This window comes from Dermochelys coriacea, chromosome 11 (genome assembly GCF_009764565.3).
Source record: "Dermochelys coriacea isolate rDerCor1 chromosome 11, rDerCor1.pri.v4, whole genome shotgun sequence".
NCBI classification, from domain to species: Eukaryota; Metazoa; Chordata; order Testudines; family Dermochelyidae; genus Dermochelys; species Dermochelys coriacea.
The window spans coordinates 78,651,971-78,673,973 of record NC_050078.2 but is presented as its reverse complement, the minus strand read 5'-3'; the positions used below and the strand labels follow the sequence as shown (position 1 = coordinate 78,673,973).

General features: G+C 56.9%; 1 long non-coding RNA gene across 1 annotated transcript; it reads left to right on the top strand.

The window, feature by feature from the left end:
- The first annotated feature begins 619 nt into the window (after positions 1 to 619).
- Positions 620 to 21,393, top strand: LOC122458225. Its single transcript, XR_006278140.1, has 2 exons — positions 620 to 1,244; positions 19,231 to 21,393. It is a non-coding gene; the product is annotated as an uncharacterized LOC122458225 (long non-coding RNA).
- The last annotated feature ends 610 nt before the right edge of the window (positions 21,394 to 22,003 follow it).

Genomic DNA, 22,003 nt, shown 5'->3' with positions numbered 1-22,003 from the left:
AATGCCCCTCTGCCATGTACATTGGCCAAACTGGACAGTCTCTGCGTAAAAGAATGAATGGACACAAATCAGACGTCAAGAATTATAACATTCAAAAACCAGTTGGAGAACACTTCAATCTCTCTGGTCACTCGATCACAGACCTAAGAGTGGCTATACTTCAACAAAAAAGCTTCAAAAACAGACTCCAACGAGAGACTGCTGAATTGGAATTAATTTGCAAACTGGATACAATTAACTTAGGCTTGAATAGAGACTGGGAATGGATGAGTCATTACACAAAGTAAAACTATTTCCCCATGGTATTTCTCCCTCCCACCCCACCCCCCACTGTTCCTCTGATATTCTTGTTAACTGCTGGAATTAGCCTACCTTGCTTGTCACCATGAAAGGTTTTCCTCCTTTCCTCCCAGGCTGCTGGTGATGGCTTATCTTAAGTGATCACTCTCCTTACAGTGTGTATGATAAACCCATTGTTTCATGTTCTCTGTGTGTGTGTATATAAATCTCTCTTCTGTTTTTTCCACCAAATGCATCCGATGAAGTGAGCTGTAGCTCACGAAAGCTTATGCTCTAATAAATTTGTTAGTCTCTAAGGTGCCACAAGTACTCCTTTTCTTTTTATTTCTAGAGCTGTGTCACAGGGTGCCCGATGCCAAGCAGGGTCCAGTCTATCCAAGGTGGGCTTCTGCAAGGAGATGGGAGATCTCAACCCACCTGTGAGCAATTCACTGCTTGGCAGCTGATTGACTAACAAGTGCCTGGGTCTGATGGAAGGCAACCAGCGGTTAGCTGAAGAGAGTGATCTGAGACAGAGGAGACACTTACACTGCTGACCTCTCCAAGCTGACAGATGAAAGGATGGAGGAAAACAGGGAGAAGCTGCTGAGGGCTGCAACTGGCCTGAAGTATAGCCCAGCTCTGGGAGGAGGGCAGAGGGTTCCTGAACGTGGGAGAGGACGCTTGTTGGCCGTGGCCATAGATCCAAGGGAAGGGTTGGATTTCAGGGGCTAATGAGGAAGTTTTTGGTATTTACAAAAGGAGCTAATAAATGGTGCCCCGCAAAGGGGGGATCCTGGTCTCAGTTCCTCAGCCTGAGTAAATGCAAGCATCAAGAGGGCTGTGTGCCTGCAGGGCTGCAAGGGTGTGTTTGAGGATGGAGCCCTGTCACAAGCTGGGACCTGGGTTTGCAGCTACTGGCTCCGGTCCTGCAAACAGCCACACAAACGCTGAACAGTTAGCAGGTGAGTAGCCTTATTGCAGTGCGTGGAATACTCACGTGTGCAAAGTTAAACACACGTCTTAGTGTTTCCAGGGTCAGGGCTATGGTGACTCAATAGATTGTTACCCCTTTTTTGACCTGAATGGCCAGTCAAAGTGTGGAGCCCTGGGGATGTTCCAGCTGGGGAGCAGCAATTGGTGCTAGGCAGGTATTTCTTTGATGCAGTTTTGTTTATTTACAAAGACTGTACAAAGTCCCATGCCTCTGAATGCAAAAGTAATCAAATAGCAGGCAACAAGTTCTTTTGCTGGCAGTAACAAGGAGACACTTTTCAGCCCTGACCCAAAAACTCCCCAGGTTTCTTTCAGCATCAGACCCTGTGCCTTTGGCTGCTCCTTTCGTCTGTCTGTCCATCTCTGAATCTCTCCCGGGCCTGGTCTACACTTAAAATTTAGGTTGAGATAGCTGTGGTGCTCAGGGGTGTGAAAAATCCACACCCCAGGCAGCAAACCTATGCCACCCTAGCCCCTAGCGTAGGCGCAGCGAGTCTGATGGAAGAATGTTTCCATCAACGGAGTTACTAGCTCTCAAGGAGGTTCCAACACTGATGGAAAAATCCCTTCTGTTGATGCAGGCTGTACCTGTGCTATGGGCTTGAGTTTAGAAACTTTCCAAGTTAACATCGTATCAGGCCACTCCATGGGTCTGCTGATGAACTGTATTTGGGGAGGGCAGCTGCTGCTGCTACACATAGTGTTGCCAGCTCGGATGTACCCAAAAAACCAGGACTTCCAGTATGATCTTGAGCCTATAAAGCTGGCCAGCCGGCAACGTGTGCTGAGCCCCCTTCTGGATTTCCTGGGACAGCTACTTCAGAAAGGGATGATCCTGAGAAAGCCTGGACAGTGGCAACTTTAGTGACAAGAGGTTAAGTGGAAGGGGGGAGTCCTGAGTGACTCCTCTCGAGTCAGCCTAGCCCCAGGGCATGCAGCATAACCCCAGAACTGCACACCGGGGTTGTGTTCACAGCTGAGGAGTTGTGCTAACCGGAGCTACAGCCTGTCGTCCCTGATGGGCTGCTACACTCGAGTTTAGGGGGGTTGTGTGTAGACTAGACGAGATATAACTGAGTTTACTCAGCAATCAAGACAAGACAATGTAAATGGGTGTAGCTAATCCATTGAGGGGTCAGAAGAGAGCAGTGCAGCAAGAAAAGCCTGTCACACCTGGGGTGAGTTCACTAGGTCACTCTTTCATTTATACGTTCTGGGTCTTTGGGGTGGAAATCTCAGCCACGAAGGGCTTGTCTACACATACAAGGAGCACCCTCTTAACTAGATGTGTGATGCTAAACTGACTGAGTTGAACTGGAGCCGACGACTGTGTGTGCACTGGTTTTGGTTTAAGCAGACTTCTTTCCATCGAGCTTCAACTGACTAGCAACAGATTTAAAATCAACCAAAATAAACCTCCAGCTCTTGCACCGCACATTTTACCACTTTATGAAGGCAGCCACTATCATTACTTCATTTTACCTGTGGGGAAACTGAGGCAGAGAACAGGGCTGTGACTTGCACAAGGTCACCCAGCAGGCCAGTGGCAGAGCCAGGAATATAATCCAGATCTCCTGAGTCCCAGGTCAGTGATCTATTTCCAGGCCACCCAATTACACTTAAACAAACATAAGTGTCCACACAGGTGTTTTCACCAGTCTAACTAACCCAGTGGCAGTCGGTGTGTATCCATCCCCTTCTAGGGCCTCAGGCCTCAGAGGAAGACGTGACTGAAAAGGGGTTTAGCTAATCCCAGTTCCCAGCCCCCCTCTGACTCAGATCCAGGCTGATCGCTTACTCCAGTTATCCATTTGGATTTGTGCACTAATAAAAGGGGGCCTCTCTAGGAGCTCTGAAACACGTCACAAAAACACAACTAGAAGGAAGCAGTGACATTTCCCTCCCCGCTCCCTTGCAGCCGACAGAGCTGGCTGGGCTATGGGAAGGGAACCACATTAGCAGCATGGATGGATGTTCTCCTGCTGTCAGCGGGTGGGGACAGGGATCCATTCTCATCCTCCTGGACCTCTCTGCAGCATTCCAAACTGCGGACCATGAGGTTCTGCTGAGCTGCCTGCGAGAGGTGGCAGGGCTCCAGGGCAAGGTACTAAAATGGTTTGAGTCTCCCTGGCTAGACGCAACCAACGAGTAATGACAGGAAACCACCGAGGAAAATAGTCTGAACCATTTGCAGCTATGGCACAGTCTCCTTTTGTGGAGGGCACAGTTGGTCAAACCAGTCATTAGTTTCATAGTGCTCCTGGCCGGAGCTGAGCTTCAGTACAGCAGTGTCCATGAGTAACACCTACTACCATCTCTGGCTGGCTAGATTCCATCTCTTCCTGGGGGATGATGAACTGGCCTCAGTTATAAACACCTTTACTCCTCCAGTCCGGACGACAGCAACATGCTAGACCTGAGCATGAAACCATCAGCGCATAGGACACTCCAAATAGTACAGAGTCTTGCAGCACATCTGCTCTGCAGCACCTGTCCTCTGCGGTCTATGCTGGCTTCCTGTGGGAGGCAAGGTCAAGGTCTGGCACAGGTGCCGGCTTCTTCCTTTGCCCAGGGGCGCTCAGCCCCAAGCCCTGCCCCCACTTCACCCCTTCCCTTAAGGCTCCATCCCTGCCCCGCCTCTTCCCACCCCTACTCCACCCCCGCTCCACCCCTTCCCCTAAGGTCCCATCCCCGCCCCACCTCTTCCTGTCCCTGCTCCGCCCCCTCCCCTGAGCGTGCCGCATCCTCGCTCCTCCCCCTCCCCCCAGCTCCTCCTGCACGCCGCAGAACAGCTGATCCATGGCGGGCGGAGGCGCTGGGGGGAGCCGGCTGCCGGTGGGTGCTAAGCACCCACTAATTTGTTCCCCATGGGTACTCCAGCCCCGGAGCACCCATGGAGTCGGCATCTAGGTCCTTATCTTTGAGCTGTTCAATAGCCTGGGCCCAAGAGCTCGGAGACAGGCCAAAGCTGTGGGACGAGGACAGTGGTCAACAACTCTGCTCCTCTGGCACAAAAGAAATGCCTACCCTCGAGATAAAGCTCATCTGTGCAGGAGACAGAGCTTTCTTGGGGGTCGGTCCCAAAGTGTGGAACGAACTCCCACCAGAAACTCAGAACCACTCCAAACCTCCCCACCGTCTGCTCCGACCAGCCTTGTCTGACACAAACAGCAGCAGTGACTTGTAAAAAGACCCCAAAGCCAAACCAGAAAACAGACCCTACCAAAGCAAAACACGGCACCACACACCAGTCTCTGTCTGGAGAGGGAATGAGAGAAAGGCCAAATTCCACGTGACAGCTACTAGTCACACGGCCTCACGTGGGATTTCTTAGGCCAAGTCAGTACGTGCTACACCGATACAGCTGCGCTCTCCCGTCAGTATAGGAAACCCAGCTCGGCGAGCGGCAGAGGCTGTGCACACAAACATGGACGTCGGTGGGACTTGCCGCTCGGGGGGTGGTTTATTGATGCTACAGTGACGAGGAAGACACGAGAACTGAGCCTCTCTACAAAACTCCACACCCCCCCATGCAGCTCTCACACCCAATCCTCCACAGCAGCGTCTGCTAATAGATGCACCGGGCAACATGCCCTGAATGTCAACAGGGTCAGGCTAGTCTGGCCCAGGGGAGGGGAACTTGCTCCAGAACTGAAGGCCCCTGTCACAGAGCGGCTGGCACCTTAAGGAGATGGCCTCAGACCCAGCTGTGATGAGACCAGCTCACCTCCCCAGCTAGGAAAAGGATTGTGGTCGCTGCCAGAAGGTCAGGCCAGGTGCAGGTTTATAAGGAAGAGGCCAGGGAGAACCAATAACACTCTAGCTAGGCAGGGCTGGGAGCGCCAGGCAGGAAGCCTGGGATGCTGGAGGGAATACAGGGAGTGTTTGAACTGAATCCCATTCCAGGCATGGACAGCAGGGCATTCTGATTCCAGAAGAGACACTTAACTGGGGCCTGGAGGGCTGATGTCTGTATAGACTAAATACATTGCCTCCCCCTCCAGAAACTGAATGTTTTAAAACGATAGGGTATGTAAGTTATTGAGGAGTCCAAAAGGGGAAACTGAGGCAGGGTACTGTGAGTCCACCCCAGACCAGGAGAGAGCACTTAGTTACAGCCCCTCCTGGAGAAAGGGCTGGTAGCAGAGCATCCCTTCTGTTGAGGGGGATCCAGCTCGAGTGCCTCCACTGATTGCAAGTGTGGGACGAGGAGAGAAATAGTCTCTCATGGAGGAAGATCCCAAGCCATGTAGGGCTGGAAGGCCAAAGCTGCTGTGCCCATCTCAGAACACTGATCTGTAGCATGCTTGCGAATATGGCATGTGACCCCGTCAGTGAGATCGTCACAGTATCACTAGACTGGGCTGTTGGGCTATCCACTCTGAACATATTGATCACCAGCATCCCAACAAACACATAAGGGGCAGTTCCAAGGAAATGGCCAAGTGCGTGTTGTGACAAAGCTCTGTCCTTGTCTCCATGGGTCCCACGTTTCCTGGCGGATTTCGCTAGCCTCAGAGGCTTACTGTGACCCTCCACGTAACCCTTCTTTCTCCAGAGACAAGGGTCACAGACTAAGCCATTTTCATCATAAGCCAGCGAGGGAGGTGAGGAGAAGTTATCCTTCCTTGCATAGTCTCTGTTGTCTCCCAGTCTCAGTGATTAATCAGGGGCTGGGGGCGGGCAAAAGAGGGAGCCCAGGCCCGTCCTCTACTCCAGGCTCCAGCCCAGGGACCCTAATAGTATCAGCTATGGTAGCTGACCTTTTAGAAACATGACATGTAGAATTCCCTGGGCTACTTCCCCCACAGCAGCCCTCACTTCCTCAAGCTCCACTTCACCCTTACCTCAGGGCCTCCTTCCTTGTGCCTGTTAAGGCGTGTACTACTCAGCCTCTCCAACCACGCAACTTCCTCCCACAGCTCCTGACATGCACCCTCACCTGACTGACTGGGAGGCTTTTAACTAGTTTCAGCCAGCCCCTGATTGGCTTCAGGTGTCCCAATCAACCTAGCCTTCTCCCTGCCTTCTGGAAAGTTCTTAATTGGCCCCAGGTGTCTTAATTGACCTGGAGCACCTGCCATTTCACTGATCCTGGTACCAGGGATTTGTTTAGCCTGGAGCGAATCTCTCTCTCTCCCACTCCTCTTCCATAGCCTTCTAGCTTGGAGGGAGGTGGGAAGCTGCTACTCCTGCTGCTAGGCCCTAAGCTCTCCCTGCTGCTCCAACTGCTCCCCTAGCTGGGCCAGACACCCTGCCCCTGTTCTCTGCTACGTGGTTGCTGGACCCCCCACTCTCGGGTGCTGCTACTGCTCCAACTGCAGCCCCGGGGGGGGGGGCTGCTAGCCCACTCCCCAGAGAGGAGGAGTGAGGGACCCCAGCCATTGCTGTTGTGGACACCACCACCACCTGAGAGGGGTCCCTTCTGCCTGCCTGGACCACCACCTGGACTTCCTGGAGCTGCTGCTGCTGCAGAGTCTGCTGCCTGGAGCTGCTGAAGCCCCGAGGAGGAGAAGAAGAGGACCATCTACCAGTGGGGGAGCACCTAGAGACTTTGCAGACCACCATGGAGGGGGCCCTAAGACTGAGTAATTTTCAAACTGTGCTCTTGTGATGGGGTCCTGACTGTGTTTGTAGGGACACAGGGGGTGTGACGTGGAGCTGTCCCCCAATCCATCTGTGTGTCCCCTCAACCACCACCACTACTACCACCACCACTGACCCCTCCACCACCCCCACTGGCTGTATACCATCTGCCTCAGCTCCTGCCTCTGGACTCAGCTGCTTGCTTGGCTTGCCACGCCCTATTTCCACGCTTTGGGCTAGAAGCAGCAGCCAGCCTAAAAAGACTTGTGCAAGCGCACGTGGGTGCACGTGCCCCCCCCCCCGGACTGCCCACCCCACAGCTTTGCTCTTTACTACCTGACCCATTTGCTAATTGTAGCTTGCCCCCCCTTTTGCCCCAGCCCCCCTTACTAGCTTCAGTTTATTTGCCTGCCCCACCCATTTCCTTCTGCAGCCTTTGTTTGTTTGCCCTGCCCCAGCCTCTGAAGCTAGCCCCTTGGTTTCCCTGTTCTACCCCCAGACCGCTTAGCCCCTCGCTCCGTGTGCCCATGCCCCCTCCCATGTGCTTGTGCAACTCCCCATTTTAGTTTCAACCCTTTTCACTGCACCCCGAATGTTGTTGTATCCCCCCTCCCCTAGTGCACCAAGAGGAGCCGGAATTCCACCTTGTGTCGGTGACTGACCCCTAACCCCTGATTGCCCCCCGTCCAGCCCACCCCTTTTGCGCCCTCCTCCCCAGCCTGCAGCCTAGCGGGGAGGAGTGATCGACTTGCTTCCCCTCTCCCCTCCTCCTTCTGGTGTCTCCCCTTCCCTCCCTGCTCATGATGGCGGGGGATGAGACCGGTGGGACTCCTCCAGCAGCCCAAGCTCCCCCTCCCCCGCCTACCCCTCCGTCACTCCCCCAAGCTTCTACCTCCGCTGCCGAACCATCTGCCACCGCCCCCGCTGGGGCACCAGCAGCGACGGGCACCGGGGTGACCTCCACTGCTGCCACGTCTCTCCCCCTCCCAGATTCGGGGGGAGCCCCCCCAGCCGGCGGGAAGGGCCAGGGGAAGAAGAAGGGGAAGGGCCCCGCTAAGAAGACCAGGCCCTCCATGGCAGAGGCTACCCCTAATGCCCTGGCCCCACCGCTGGCTGGGGCATCCCTCCCCGCTGTTCCCTCCACCAGCTCTGCGGGTGTCCCTCCCCCGGCCCCCAGAGCATACGCCCAGGTGGCGGCAGCCCCCCCGCCTGCCGCTACATCATTTCTCCAGCCCACCGCCTCCGCTACCATCTGTAGCGGCCGGGGCCCCTTTCCCACCATGACCAGGAAGCACGGCGTCCGTTGCCTCCTGGTGCCCACCTCGCCCCACGTGGAGACCTATGTGCGGGCGTTGGCGAGGGTGGTGGGGCCCACGGCCATTGTGGCGGCCTCCAAAATGTATGACAAGGTCGTCTTCTTCTTAACATCGGAGGCCGCCGCCCAGGAGGGGGTGGAGAAGGGCCTGGCGGTGGGGGGCGTGTTTGTCCCCTTAGAGCCGCTAGAGGACCTGGGCGTCCGCCTGGTCCTGACCTCCGTCCCTCCCTTTCTGCCCAATGCCGCCCTGTTACCCGCCCTTTCTACCTTGGGAAAGCCCATCTCTGTCATCAACCCTCTCCCGTTGGGCTGCAAAGACCCCGCCCTCCGTCACGTCCTCTCCTTCCGCCGGCAAGTGCAACTTCAACTGCCGCCAGCGGCGCGCGACGGAGAGGCGCTGGAGGGGTCCTTCCTAGTCCCCTACCAGGGGGCCCGTTACCGGGTGCATTATTCCACGGGGGAGGCCCGGTGCTACCTCTGCCGGGCGATGGGGCACGTCCGGAGGGACTGCCCCTTGGCCCGGCAAGGAGGGGCATCCAGGACCCCCGAGCCCCGGCAGGGCACCGGCCCCGTCATCACCGGTGCCCCAGGCTGCCCGGCGCCCGAAACCATCCCTCCTCCTTCCCAGTCCACCATTGCTCCTGCTCGGGCCCAAGGGGCACCTCCCCCACTATGCCCAGATGAGCGGGAGAGCCCCGCCCCCGCTGCTTGCAATCTGGCGGGGCCTGTGGAGGAGGGTGCGGCAGGGACACCGCCGGGCATGGGAGAGGGCCCGCCCCAAGGGGAATCTTCCCTCCCTTGTGCTGCCCCACCATTATCCCCTCGAGTCCCTGAGCCATCGCCTCTGCCCCCGACACAACCCCTGCTAGCCAGCCCCCGGATGATGCCATGGAGGGCTGGGCCCTAGTCAAGGGGAAGCGGGGCAAGCGGAAGGCTTGAGCTCCGCTCCTCCCATCTGACGCGGAGGCCCCCCGGAAGACCAGGAAGGGGGGCACCGATGCCGAGCCTTCCGCTCTACCCACGGGTGTGCTCCATCCACAGAGCCGGCTGGGGAAGATGTAGCAGCACTGGAAGGCGGTATCTCCCCTCCACGGGAGTCCCTCCCCTCCAAGACCCCCGAGGCACCATCTGAAACCCCTGTGCGCCCCGAAGCAACCATCGCGTCAGGTGCCAGCAGGGAGAATCCCAGGGTGGCAAAAAATGATTTCCCATCTATATATGAGGAGATCGAGGCCCTGGGTCTGACCCCAGTCACCCAGGGGGAGGACGACCCTATGCCAGCGGGCCTCGATCTGGGCGATTTCACTACAGCCCCCCTTTCCCCATGTTCCCTCCCCCTAACCGTTGCTTCCGCTCCCACCTCCGAGGAGCCCCTGGACTCCTCTATCAACCCGGCTGCAGAGGGCACCCCGTTGAGAGCCGCCGAGCCTGTTGAGGCGACGGCCAGTGCCACGCAGCTGGAACCTGAGCCACCAGGGGCATCCCTCGCTGGTGAGGAGCATTCGACCTCCTTCCCGGGAGAGGGCCCTACAGAAGAAAGTCCACCTCCTGATGCCGTGGCTGCCAAATCCACCAGAGAGCCTGCGCCCGGCATCACTGAGAGCCCTCTCCCCGCCCAGACTTTCACCTCTACCCCTGCCCCTGTCCCTATCCCGTCCACATCCCGAGATGTTATTGCCGCCCCTGGGGCTGTCTCCTTCCCCTTTCCAACAGATGACCCCCAGGGAGCGGCCTTTGTGTTTCCCCGTCCCGACCCACCAGGGGCTGCTATCCTCCCTCTGCCGCCCCTATCGCCCTAGTGTTCGAGGCACCAACCCATCAGGAGCCCCGTTGGGGGTCCGCACCCTGTCTGCCCGTCTCGGTGGGCCACGGGGCTGTAACAAGGGTCCCGTCGGGGAGTAACCAGACCGTAACCCCAGCCCCCCATGCGCTGCGAGAGGAGTTGCGGGAGTTTCTAGAAGACGTCCGTGGCTCCCGCAACAAAGTACAGCTTGCCCTCCAGCGATGGGGGGACTTTAATCAAATCCTCCAGGCCGCAAGGGCCCTCATGGGGGAGGGTAAAAGGACCGGGAGGCAGGGCGCAGCGGCCTACCAGCGGGTCCGCCTCTTCCGTGATTCCTTACTCACCTACGGGGTGGGTCACAGACTGCTGCGCGGCACGCTGGGAGCTGCGAGCATCCCTGCCGGTGAGGATCCCCCCCACTCCTCCTCATGGCACCCTTTACCATCGCAACATTGAACACCCGTGGCTGTAGGATGGGTCTCCGCAGGTCCCAGGTGCTCTCCTTCCTTCGAGAGGGGAGGTACTCTGTGGTTTTCCTGCAGGAGACCCATACGGATCCTACCGCCGAAGACAGCTGGCGGCTGGATTGTGGGGACAGGGTCTACTTTAGCCACCTCACAGTTCGTATGGCTGGAGTGGCGACCCTGTTCTCCCCCGACCTACGGCCCGAGGTGCTGGGGGTCGCCGAGGCTGTGCCGGGTCGCCTGCTGCCCCTCCGGGTCCGCATGGAGGGGCTCGTAGTCAACCTCGTCAACATCTATGCCCCAGCAGCGAGCCCGGAGCGGCTGCAATTCTATCAGCAGGCGTCCGCCTTCCTCGGCACCTTGGATCCTCAGGAGTGCCTGGTCCTGGGAGGGGACTTTAACATCACCCTCGAGAAGCGGGACCGCTCGGGGACCGAGCAGAGCCCGGCCGCCGTCGCTGTCCTCCAGGAGATAGTCGTACACCACTCCCTGGTGGACGTCTTGCGCGACCACCACCCGGATGACACTTCCACGTTCACCTTTGTCCGGGTAGAGGCCCATCGGTCGCGCCACTCCCAGTTGGACCGCATTTATTTATCACGCTTTCATCTTTCACGAGCCCACTCTTCCAGCATCCGGCCGGCCCCATTTTCTGACCATCATTTAGCCACTGTCACAGCCTCCCTCTGCGCGGAGAGGTCGGGGCCGGCCTATTGGCATTTTAACAACAGCTTGCTGGAGGACGTGGGCTTCGTGGCGTCCTTCCGGGAGTTCTGGCTGGCCTGGCGAGGACAGCAATGTGCCTTTCCCTCGGCGTGGCGCTGGTGGGACCTAGAGAAGGTGCACGCCCAGCTCTTCTGCCATGACTACACCCAGGGCGCCAGCCGACAGAGGGATGCGGCGATAGAGCAGTTGGAATGGGAGGTCTTAGAGCTGGAGAGGCGTCCGGCTGCCAGCCCCAAGGATCCACCCCTCTGCGGAGCATGCCAGGAGAAGCAGGAGGAGCTCTGAACCCTCGAGGACCATCGGGCCCGTGGTGCCTTTGTTCGATCCCGCATCCGTCTCCTTCGGGAGATGGATCGCGGCTCCCGCTTCTTCTACACCCTGGAGAAAAAGAGGGGAGCTAGAAAACATGTCATCTGCCTAGTGGCAGAAGATGGCACCCCCCTCAAGGATCCAGTGGAGATGTGCGGGAGGGTGAGAGCCTTCTACGCAAGCCTTTTCTCCCCGGATCCGACCAATCCTAATGCTTGCAGAGTGCTCTGGGAGGAGCTCCCGATGATCAGTGCAGGCGATCGAGACCGGCTAGAACTGCCTCTCACTCTGGCCGAGTTCTCGGAAGCCCTCCATCGCATGCCCACCAATAAATCTCCGGGCAAGGACGGGCTGACCGCGGAGTTCTACCGAGTGTCCTGGGACATCCTGGGCCCAGACCTAGTCACCATCTGGGCCGAGTCTTTGCAGAGCGGGGTCCTCCCTCTTTCGTGCAGGCGAGCCGTGCTCGCCTTATTGCCGAAAAAGGGGGACCTCCGCGATTTACGAAATTGGCGTCCCGTCTCGCTCCTCAGCATGGACTACAAAGTCGTGACAAAAGCAATCTCGCTGCGGCTAGGGTCCATGCTGGCAGACTTAGTCCACCCAGACCAGACCTACACCATCCCGGGCCACAGCATCTTCGACAACCAATATCTGGTCCGGGACCTTTTGGAACTCGGGTGTAGGGATGGTCTATCGTTCGCCCTCCTGTCCTTAGATCAGGAGAAGGCGTTCGACAGGGTGGATCACGGGTATCTCCTGAGCACTCTGCAAGCGTTTGGCTTCGGACCCCAGTTTGTGGGTTTTCTCCGGGCGCTGTACGCCTCCGCAGAGTGTCTGGTCAGGCTCAACTGGACCCTGACTGAACCGGTCAGCTTCAGGCAAGGAGTACGTCAGGGGTATCCCCTCTCGGGCCAGCTGTACGCTCTGGCGATCGAGCCCTTCGTCTGTCTCCTGCAAAGGAGGTTGACAGGGTTGGTGCTGCAGGAGCCGGAGCTGCGGCTGGTCCTGTCGGCGTATGCTGATGACGTGCTCCTCGTGGTCCAGGACCCGAGCGACTTGGCGCGGGTGGAGGCTTGCCAGGCCATCTATTCGGCAGCCTCCTCCGCGCGGGTCAACTGGGTCAAGAGCTCTGGCTTGGTGGTAGGGGACTGGCGGCAGGCGAGCTCCCTCCCACCCACGCTTCAGGCCATCCGGTGGAGCACGGGTCCGCTGCTCTATCTGGGCGTTTACCTTTCTGCCAAGCATCCCTCTCCGCCGGAGAACTGGCAGAATTTAGAGGGTGGGGTGATAGAGCGGCTCCGGAAATGGACAGGACTACTCCGGTGCCTCTCCCTTCGAGGGAGAGCGCTGGTGCTTAATCAACTAATCCTGTCCATGCTCTGGTACGGGCTCAACACCCTGGTCCCGGCTCTGGGTTTCCTGGCCAACCTCCGGACATCGATTCTGGAGTTCTTTTGGTCAGGACTGCACTGGGTCCCTGCAGGGGTTCTCCATCTACCTCTGGAGGAGGAAGGGCAGGGCCTGAAATGTCTGCTTACTCAGGTCCATGTCTTCCGTCTCCAGGCTCTGCAGAGGCTCCTTTATGGTGCAGGTAGTCTGGTGTGGAGCATGCTGGCGCACGCCTTCCTGCGCCACTTCCGAGGGCTCCGATACGACCGGCAGCTCCTTTATCTCCATCCGAGAGGTCTTCCGCGAGACCTCTCCGGGCTGCCGGTCTTCTACCAGGACCTCCTCCGGACCTGGAAACTCTTTTCTACGACCAGGTCCGTGGCGGCCACCGAAAGGGCAGATCTCCTCGCGGAGCCCCTGCTACACAACCCCCAGCTCCGTGTGCAGGTGGCGGAGCCCTGCTCGGTGCGCCAGAGGTTCATCCTGGCAGAGGTCACAAGAGTCAGAGTCCTCCTGGACTATGACCGGGGAGACTGGCTGGATCCCCTGACGCTCGCTCAGCGCATGGGGCTCTCCAGACCTTGTACTCCCCGGTGCATACTTCAGGAGGTGAAGGCCGCTTTGCCGCCTGCTGCTCGGGTTCATCTCGACTGGGTCCTGCACGAGGGCACGCCCCGCCCACCCTCTACCCCAGGCCCACCGGACCTTTTAATTGGACCCCTGTCCCATGGACCCAACCGATCCCTTCACTCCTTCACCGGAAGCCAGCTGCACAAGATGCAGCCGGTCTGCTTTCAAATCGCGCCAAGAAAACATCTCTACACGCTCATGCTCCACACCTTTCACGCCCGCACCCTCGTGTCCCGCCCCGATACAAAATGGCTGGACCTCCTGCCACCTTTGGAGGGTGAGGAGCCCTGGTGGGCCAGCCTATATTCCATTTTAGTTCCAAGGCCCGCCGGGGATGTCAGTTGGCGGCCCCTTCACGGAGCCATGAGCACGGGCATGTACTTGGCGTGGTTCACCTCAATCCCAGACAACTGCCCCTTTTGCGGCGTGAGGGATACTCTGGCACATATATACTTGGAGTGTGCCAGGCTGCAGCCCCTATTCCGGCTCCTCACCAATATTTTATTACGTTTATGGTTACACTTCTCCCCTCACCTTCTCATTTATGCACTCCCCATCCGTGGCCCCACAAAGTCACGGGATCTCCTGGTCAACCTCCTCCTGGCCCTAGCTAAAATGGCCATCTATAAAACCAGAGGGAGGAGGTTGGCCGATGGAGTCTCCTGTGACTGTGGGGCCTATTTCCGATCCTCGGTCCGTTCACGTATCCGGGCAGAGTTCCTCTGGGCGGCATCCTCTGACTCCCTTGACGCCTTTGAGGAGCAGTGGGCGCTGTCCAGGGTTCTCTGCTCGGTGTCCCCGTCCGGTTCCCTTCGTTTGACCCTTTGACCACACTCCAGTCCTTGTTATTTCATTAGTTGTCCCCCGAAAATTTTTGGGTATCTAGGTCCTGTGGATCTCCCTTTTAGGCTGGGGGGGATCCTTTAGCAGTGGACGGGCTTTGCCCACCCACTTCCCGGATCCCAATAAGACTATTCTCCCATAGCCTTCTAACTTGGAGGGAGATGGGAAGCTGCTACTCCTGCTGCTAGGCCCTAAGCTCTCCCTGCTGCTCCAGCTGCTCCCCTGACTGGGCCAGACACCTGCCCCCCCATTCTCTGCTACCTGGTTGCTGGACCCCCCACTCTCGGGTGCTGCTACTGCTCCAACTTCAGCCCCGGGGGGCAGGGGCTGCTAGCCCACTCCCCAGAGAGGAGGAGTGAGGAACCCCAGCCACCGCTGTTGTGGACACCACCACCACCACCACCACCCGAGAGGGGTCCTTTCTGCCTGCCTGGACCACCACCTGGAGTTCCTGGAGCTGCTGTTGCTGCTGCGGAGTTTGCTGCCTGGAGCTGCGGAAGCCCCGAAGAGGAGAAGAAGAGGATCATTTACCAGTGTGGGAGCACCTAGAGACTTTGCAGACCACCGTAGAGAGGGCCCTAAGACTGAGTAACTTTCAAACTGTACTCTTGTGGTGGGGGTCTTGAGTGTGTTTCCAGGGACACAGGGGGTGTGGCGTGGAGCTACCCCCAATCCATCTGTGTGTCCCCCCCAATCCCCACCAGCACCACCACCGCTGCCCCCTCCACCATCCCCACTGGCTGTATACCATCTGCTTCAGCTCCTTCCTCTGGCCTCAGCTGCTTGGCCCACTCCTCCAGCATCCAGCCGGCCCCATTTTCTGACCATCATTTAGCCACTGTCACAGCCTCCCTCTGCGCAGAGAGGCCAGGGCCGGCCTATCGGCATTTTAACAACAGCTTGCTGGAGGACGCGGGCTTCGTGGTGTCCTTCCGGGAGTTCTGGCTGGCCTGGCGCAGGCAGCGGCGTGCCTTTCCCTTGGCGCAGCAGTGGTGGGACTTAGGGAAGGTGCGCGCCCGGCTCTTCTGCCGTGACTACACCCGGGGCGCCAGCCGACGGAGGGATGCGGCGATAGAGCAGTTGGAACGGGAGGTCTTAGAGCTGGAGAGGCGTCTGGCCACCAGCCCCGAGGAACCGCCCCTCTGCGGAGCGTGCCGGGAGAAGCGGGTGGAGCTCTGAACCCTCAAGGACCATCGGGCCCATGGTGCCTTTGTTCGATCCCGCATCCGTCTTCTTAGGGAGATGGATCGCGGCTCCCGCTTCTTCTACACCCTGGAGAAAAAGAGGGGGGCTAGAAAACATGTCATCTGACTCGTAGCAGAAGATGGCACCCCCCTCACGGATCCAGTGGAGATGTGCGGGTGGGCGAGAGCCTTCTACGCAAGCCTTTTCTCCTCGGATCCGACCAATCCTAACGCTTGCAGAGTGCTCTGGGAGGAGCTCCCGATGGTCAGTGCAGGTGATCGAGACCGGCTAGAGCTGCCTTTCACTCTGACCGAGTTCTTGGAAGCCCTCCGTCGCATGCCCACCAATAAATCTCTGGGCATGGACGGGCTGACCGCGGAGTTCTACCGCGTGTTCTGGGACGTCCTGGGCCCAGACCTAGTCACCGTCTGGGCCGAGTCTTTGCAGAGCGGGGTCCTCCCTCTTTCGTGCAGGCGAGCCGTGCTGGCCTTATTGCCAAAGAAGGGGGACCTCCGCAATTTACAAAATTGGCGTCCCGTCTCGCTCCTCAGCACGGACTACAAAGTCGTGGCAAAAGCCATCTCGCTGCGGCTAGGGTCCGTGCTGGCGGATGTGGTCCACCCAGACCAGACCTACACCGTCCCAGGCCGCAGCATATTCGACAACCTATATCTGATCCGGGACCTTTTGGAACTCGGGTGAAGGGATGGTCTATCGTTCGCCCTCCTGTCCTTAGATCAGGAGAAGGCGTTCGACAGGGTGGATCACGGGTATCTCCTGAGCACTCTGCAAGCGTTTGGCTTCGGACCCCAGTTTGTGAGTTTTCTCCGGGCGCTGTACGCCTCCGCTGAGTGTCTGGTCAGGCTCAACTGGACCCTGACCGAACCGGTCAGCTTCGGGCAAGGAGTACATCAGGGGTTCCCCCTCTCGGGCCAGCTGTACGCTCTGGCGATCGAGCCCTTCCTCTGTCTCCTCCGAAGGAGGTTGACAGGGTTGGTGCTGTGGGAGCTGGAGCTGCAGCTGGTCCTGTCGGCGTACACTGATGACGTGCTCCTCGTGGTCCAGGCCATCTATTTGGCAGCCTCCTCCGCGCGGGTCAACTGGGTCAAGAGCTCTGGCTTGGTGGTAGGGGACTGGCGGCAGGCGAGCTCCCTCCCACCCACGCTTCAGGCCATCTGGTGGAGCACGGGTCCGCTTCTCTATCTGGGCGTTTACCTTTCTGCCAAGCATCCCTCTCCGCCGGAGAACTGGCAGAATTTAGAGGGTGGGGTGATAGAGCGGCTCCGGAAATGGACAGGACTACTCCGGTGCCTCTCCCTTCGAGGGAGAGCGCTGGTGCTTAATCAACTAGTCCTGTCCATGCTCTGGTATGGGCTCAATACCCTGGTCCCGGCTCTGGGTTTCCTGGCCAACCTCCGGACATCGATTCCGGAGTTCTTTTGGTCAGGACTGCACTGGGTCCCTGCAGGGGTTCTCCATCTACCTCTGGAGGAGGAAGGGCAGGGCCTGAAATGTCTGCTTACTCAGGTCCATGTCTTCCATCTCCAGGCCCTGCAGAGGCTCCTTTATGGTGCAGGTAGTCCGGTGTGGAGCATACTGGCACACGCCTTCCTGCGCCGCTTCCAAGGGCTATCACCCTTGGACCGGCAGCTCCTTTATCTCCATCCGAGAGGTCTTCCGCGAGACCTCTCCAGGCTGCCGGTCTTCTACCAAGACCTCCTCTGGACCTGGAAACTCTTTTCAATGACCAGGTCCGTGGCGGCCACCGAGGGGGCAGATCTCCTCGCGGAGCCTCTGCTACACAACCCCCAGCTCCGTGTGCAGGTGGCGGAGTCCCGCTCTGTGCGCCAGAGGTTGGTCCTGGCAGAGATCACAAGAGTTGGAGACCTCCTGGATTATGACCGGGGAGACTTGCTGGATCCCCTGACACTCGCTCAGTACATGGGGCTCTCCAGACCTTGTACTCCCCGGCGCATACTTCAGGAGGTGAAGGCCGCTTTGCCGCCCGCTGCTCGGGTTTATCTCGACCGGGTCCTGCATGAGGGCATGCCCTGCCCACCCACTACCCCAGGCCCGCCGGACCTCTTAATTGGACCCCTGCCCCGTGGACCCAACTGACCCCCTCACCCCTTCACTGTAAGCCGGCTGCAAGAGATGCAACCGGTCTGCTTTCAAACCGCGCCAAGAATACATCTATACACGCTCGTGCTTCACACCCTTCATGCCCTCACCCTTGTTTCCCGCCCCGATACAAAATGGCGGGACCTCCTGCCACCTTTGGAGGGTGAGGAAACCCGGTGAGCAAGCCTATATTCCACCCTAGTCCCGAGGCCCGCCAGGGATGTCAGTTGGCAGCTCCTTCACGGAGCTGTGAGCACGGGAGTGTACTTGGCACGGTTCACCTCAATCCCAGACAACTGCCCCTTTTGGGGCATGAGGGATACCCTGGCACATGTATAATTGGAGTGTGCCAGGCTGCAGCCCCTATTCCGGCTCCTCACCAATATTTTATTATGTTTTTGGTTGCACTTCTCCCCTCACCTTCTCATTTATGCACTCCCTATCCGTGGCCCCACAAAGTCACGGGATCTCCTGGTCAACCTCCTCCTGGCCCTAGCTAAAATGGCCATCTATAAAACCCGAGTGAGGAGGTTGGCCGATGGAGTCTCCTGTGACTGTGGGGCCTATTTCCGATCCTCGGTCCGTTCACGTATCCGGGCAGAGTTCCTCTGGGCGGCGTCCTCTGACTCCCTTGATGCCTTTGAGGAGCAGTGGGCGCTGTCCGGGGTTCTCTGCTCGGTGTCCCCGTCTGGTTCCCTTCGTTTGACCCTTTGACCACACTCCAGTCCTTGTTATTTCATTAGTTGTCCCCCAGAATTTTTTGGTATCTAGGTCCTGTGGATCCCCCTTTTAGGCTGGGGGGACCCTTTAGCGGTGGACGGGCTTCGCCCGCCCACTTCCCGGATCCCAAATGGACGACTTTTCTATAGCCATCTGGCCTTGCCGCGTCACAGTAGCCATGAGGATGCTTCGTCCAGATTCCATGGCTGTTTTGCCATGGCCAGGAGCTACCAGAGGAAAGGGCTATAAACCATTCAAAAGTGATCTAATCCCTGTGAAGGGTTTGATCAAAGCACAGGGCAAGATTTAAAGTCACACTCCCTGAAGCAAGGGAAAAGAGAACTGGTTCTGAGTGTTAAGGGAACAGATTATGCCCCCCCAGACCCTAGCAGTCTTGGGGGTCTGCTGGAAATTTAGCTCTACCAGTACCCCTAGGTGGAAGACGTCATCACAGATCCACAAGGTATGTGCTATACCCAGCTTTTAAGCAGTCCCTTGGAGGAACCCTTTCAATCTGCCAGACCCCCAAGTGTCTTCCTTAAGGGTGATGCCTCTGAGACTGAGCCTCTGGGCTCCAGCCCACCTGCTTCACTGGCTGAGCACTGCCCAACAAGTCCAACTGAGGGGGACTTCTGGGTAGAGCCTGTTACACTCCTCAGGGATCAATGCACCTCAGCAGGTATTTGCAGTGACACCAGGCAGCTTTCTCCAAACAGAGCAGGGTTAATTAGTCAACTGGAACGCAGCATCGGGAAGTCCCTGGGTTAACATGGAGATGTAAAGGTGACGACACAGCCCATCAGCCTGGCCAAGCCAGCGCTCCACCCAGCCACGCTGCTGTGGAATCCATGTCTGGTGCTCAACCTCTGCCCCTTTGTTAGTCCCAGGTGAGAGCTGCTGAATCTCTCCGAAAGCCAATGCCTATCTCCTGCCTGTCATCTCTCGGTGCACTGTCTTCCTGCAGACCCATGCTGAGTTCACATGCTCCATCAGGGAGTTTCCCTTGGATAGGTGGTAAGTGTTCAGGCCTTGGGGCTCCCATTGTCTTTCCATGTTGTCTACTGATATACAGTAGAACCTCAGAGTTACAAACCCCTCGGGAATGGAGGTTGTTCATAACTTGGAACAAAACGTTAGGGTTGTTCTTTCAAACGTTTACAGCTGAACATTGACTTAGTACAGCTTTGAAACTTTACTCTGCGGAAGAAAAATGCTGCTTTCCCTTTTTTTATTTTTGTAGTAGTTTACATGTCATAGTACTGTACTGTATTTCCTTTTCTTTTCTTTGGCACAGCTGCTGTTGCCTGACTGTGTACTTCCGGTTCCATATGCGGTGTGTGGTTGACGGGTCAGTTTGTAACTCTGGTGTTTGTAATTCTGAGGTTGTACCATAGCCAGTTCTTTAATGACCTTTTCACTCCACCCCAGATAGTTGCCTGGTACACACCCCTCATGTCTCCTGCTCTGTGCAAGGAGCAAACTCTGTATCCCTTTTGCACCCACTGAGTAGCAATGCAAACTGCAGAGGAAACTGAAGCACGCACCATGTGTAAGGCTACGTTTTAGTTCCGGGTATTTTTAGTAAAAGTCATAGACAGGTCACAGGCAGTAAACAAAAATTCACGGCCTGTGACCTGTCCATGACTTTTACTAAAAATACTGGTGACCAAAACTTGGGAGGGGCTGCCTGGAGGCCCTGCAGGTGCTGCAGGAGGGCAGCCTGGGTGCTGGGGGGGGGGGGCTGGTGGGTGGTGGCACACGGCCCAGGATCCCCGCTGGTGCTGGGGGCAGATTGGTGGAGCTGGCAGACTCCCTACCTGGCTTCACGCCTCTCCCACCCATCAGCAGAGTTTGGGTGTGGGAGGGGGCAGGGGTTGGGGCACGGGACGGGACGGGGTGAGGCGGGCTCGGGGCAGCACTTACCTGGGGGGCCCCCCGGAAGTGGTGACATCTCCTTTGCTCAGCTGCTAGGCTGAGGCATGGCCAGACAGTTCTGTGTGCTGCCTCTGCCTGCAGGCACCACCTCCGCAGCTCCCATTGGCCACCTGCCTGAGCGGCCCCTGAGCCAGGCATACTGGCTGCTGCAAAAGTCACAGAGGTCACGGAAACGGTGACTTCTGTGACCTCCATGACAAACTTGCAGCCTTAACCATATGCCTAATAGGGAGATATCTCTTTAAGGGACCGATGGGGCGGGGGAGTGAGTTGTGTTTGCTATTGTTGTAGGCAGATTTAGCATTCCACATCCAGAAGTTTTGGGAATTGGGTGTGCTAGTTTTCAGGCTGCTTCAGTAGGTTCCCTGTTGCTGGGGCCAGACTTCATGTGTAGGGAGGCAGTGCCCTATTGTGTTATTTGGGTGAAGCTGAGCCCAGGAGCAGAGAGCAGGTGGTTTTCCCTGACTCAGAAGCATTTTGCAGCAGGTTAGTGATACTGTTATAACCCTCAGGGAAGCATGGCCAGTGTTAATTACAGAAAGGGGAAATTGGTAGGGGAAACTAATTTCTTTTTCTTTTAACTGTATTCTAGGAATGTTGTTTGATTTTAGCCAAACTGTTTTAGTTAAATTGTCTCAACCAGTGCGATTCACCGACTTTTCTTAAATGTGATAATGGGGAAAGAGTCAGTTATATTTTGCTGTTCTCAGTTCTGTATTTTTTGTAACCGGGTTTTTGGTTTTTTTTTAAATCTATATACTTAACTGAGTGGTTGGTTAATCAGTTGACTGGCTTGGAGGAGGAAGAGCCTGCATGGATTCCAATCTTTAAGATTCCTACTAGAAAGTGGAGGGAAGATATTTTAGAGTCAGCAGTTTGTATAGATTTAGTGATCAAAGATTCTAATGGAGACTCCGGTGAACTCAACCTAAACTTTTGGGAATGCTGAGTTCCTTCTCATCGTGTTTCTGTGGGGACTGACCTGTTTAGATTTTAATTTGTTTTCTTTATTTATGTTTATTTAGAACTGTGAAGATAATATCTGTGGATTATAAAGTAGCCAAGTTATGTTGTAAAATTAAATTATTATTATTTTTTATGTTTCTTTATCATAAGATTTTAGAAAGTTGTTACTTAATTCAATTGATTCCTTTCACTTTGTTTGGAACTTGGATGTGGAGAGGTTGACCCTGAGCAATCCTTGCTCAAAATCCTTCCATAGCAAAGCAACGACACACCAGTGTGGTGCCTCCTGCGGGTCATCCTGGGAATTAGCTCTTTCCAGCTCCGGAGTGCTGGCCGATGTCTCGCCTGCCTCAGGCCCCCCGTGTCCCTCCTGGACCCCGGTGCCCCTTACCCTGGGGTTCTGCCCTCTGCAGTACCCCTGCTCTGGGTCTCCCCTCCCAGGGGACCCCTCCAATCCTCTCACCCACCTTGCCTCAGTGGCTACTGCCAGTCATCATCTAGCCCCTGCTCACTGGGGCAGACTGCAGTGTAATGGCCACTCATCATTGGCAATGGGGTAGGACCTGCTGCCTTTGCCTATCCCCAGGCTGTTCCTCTGCATCCCCAGTACCTTTTGGGGCCTTTAACAAGGCCTGCAGCCTGGGGGTTTACCAGGCTGGAGCTCCCCTTTGCCCTTCCCCAGCACTACGCCACTTGAGGTACCTTTTCAGCTAGCCCTTCCCACTCCAGGGCTGGAGAGAGACTCCTTCAGCT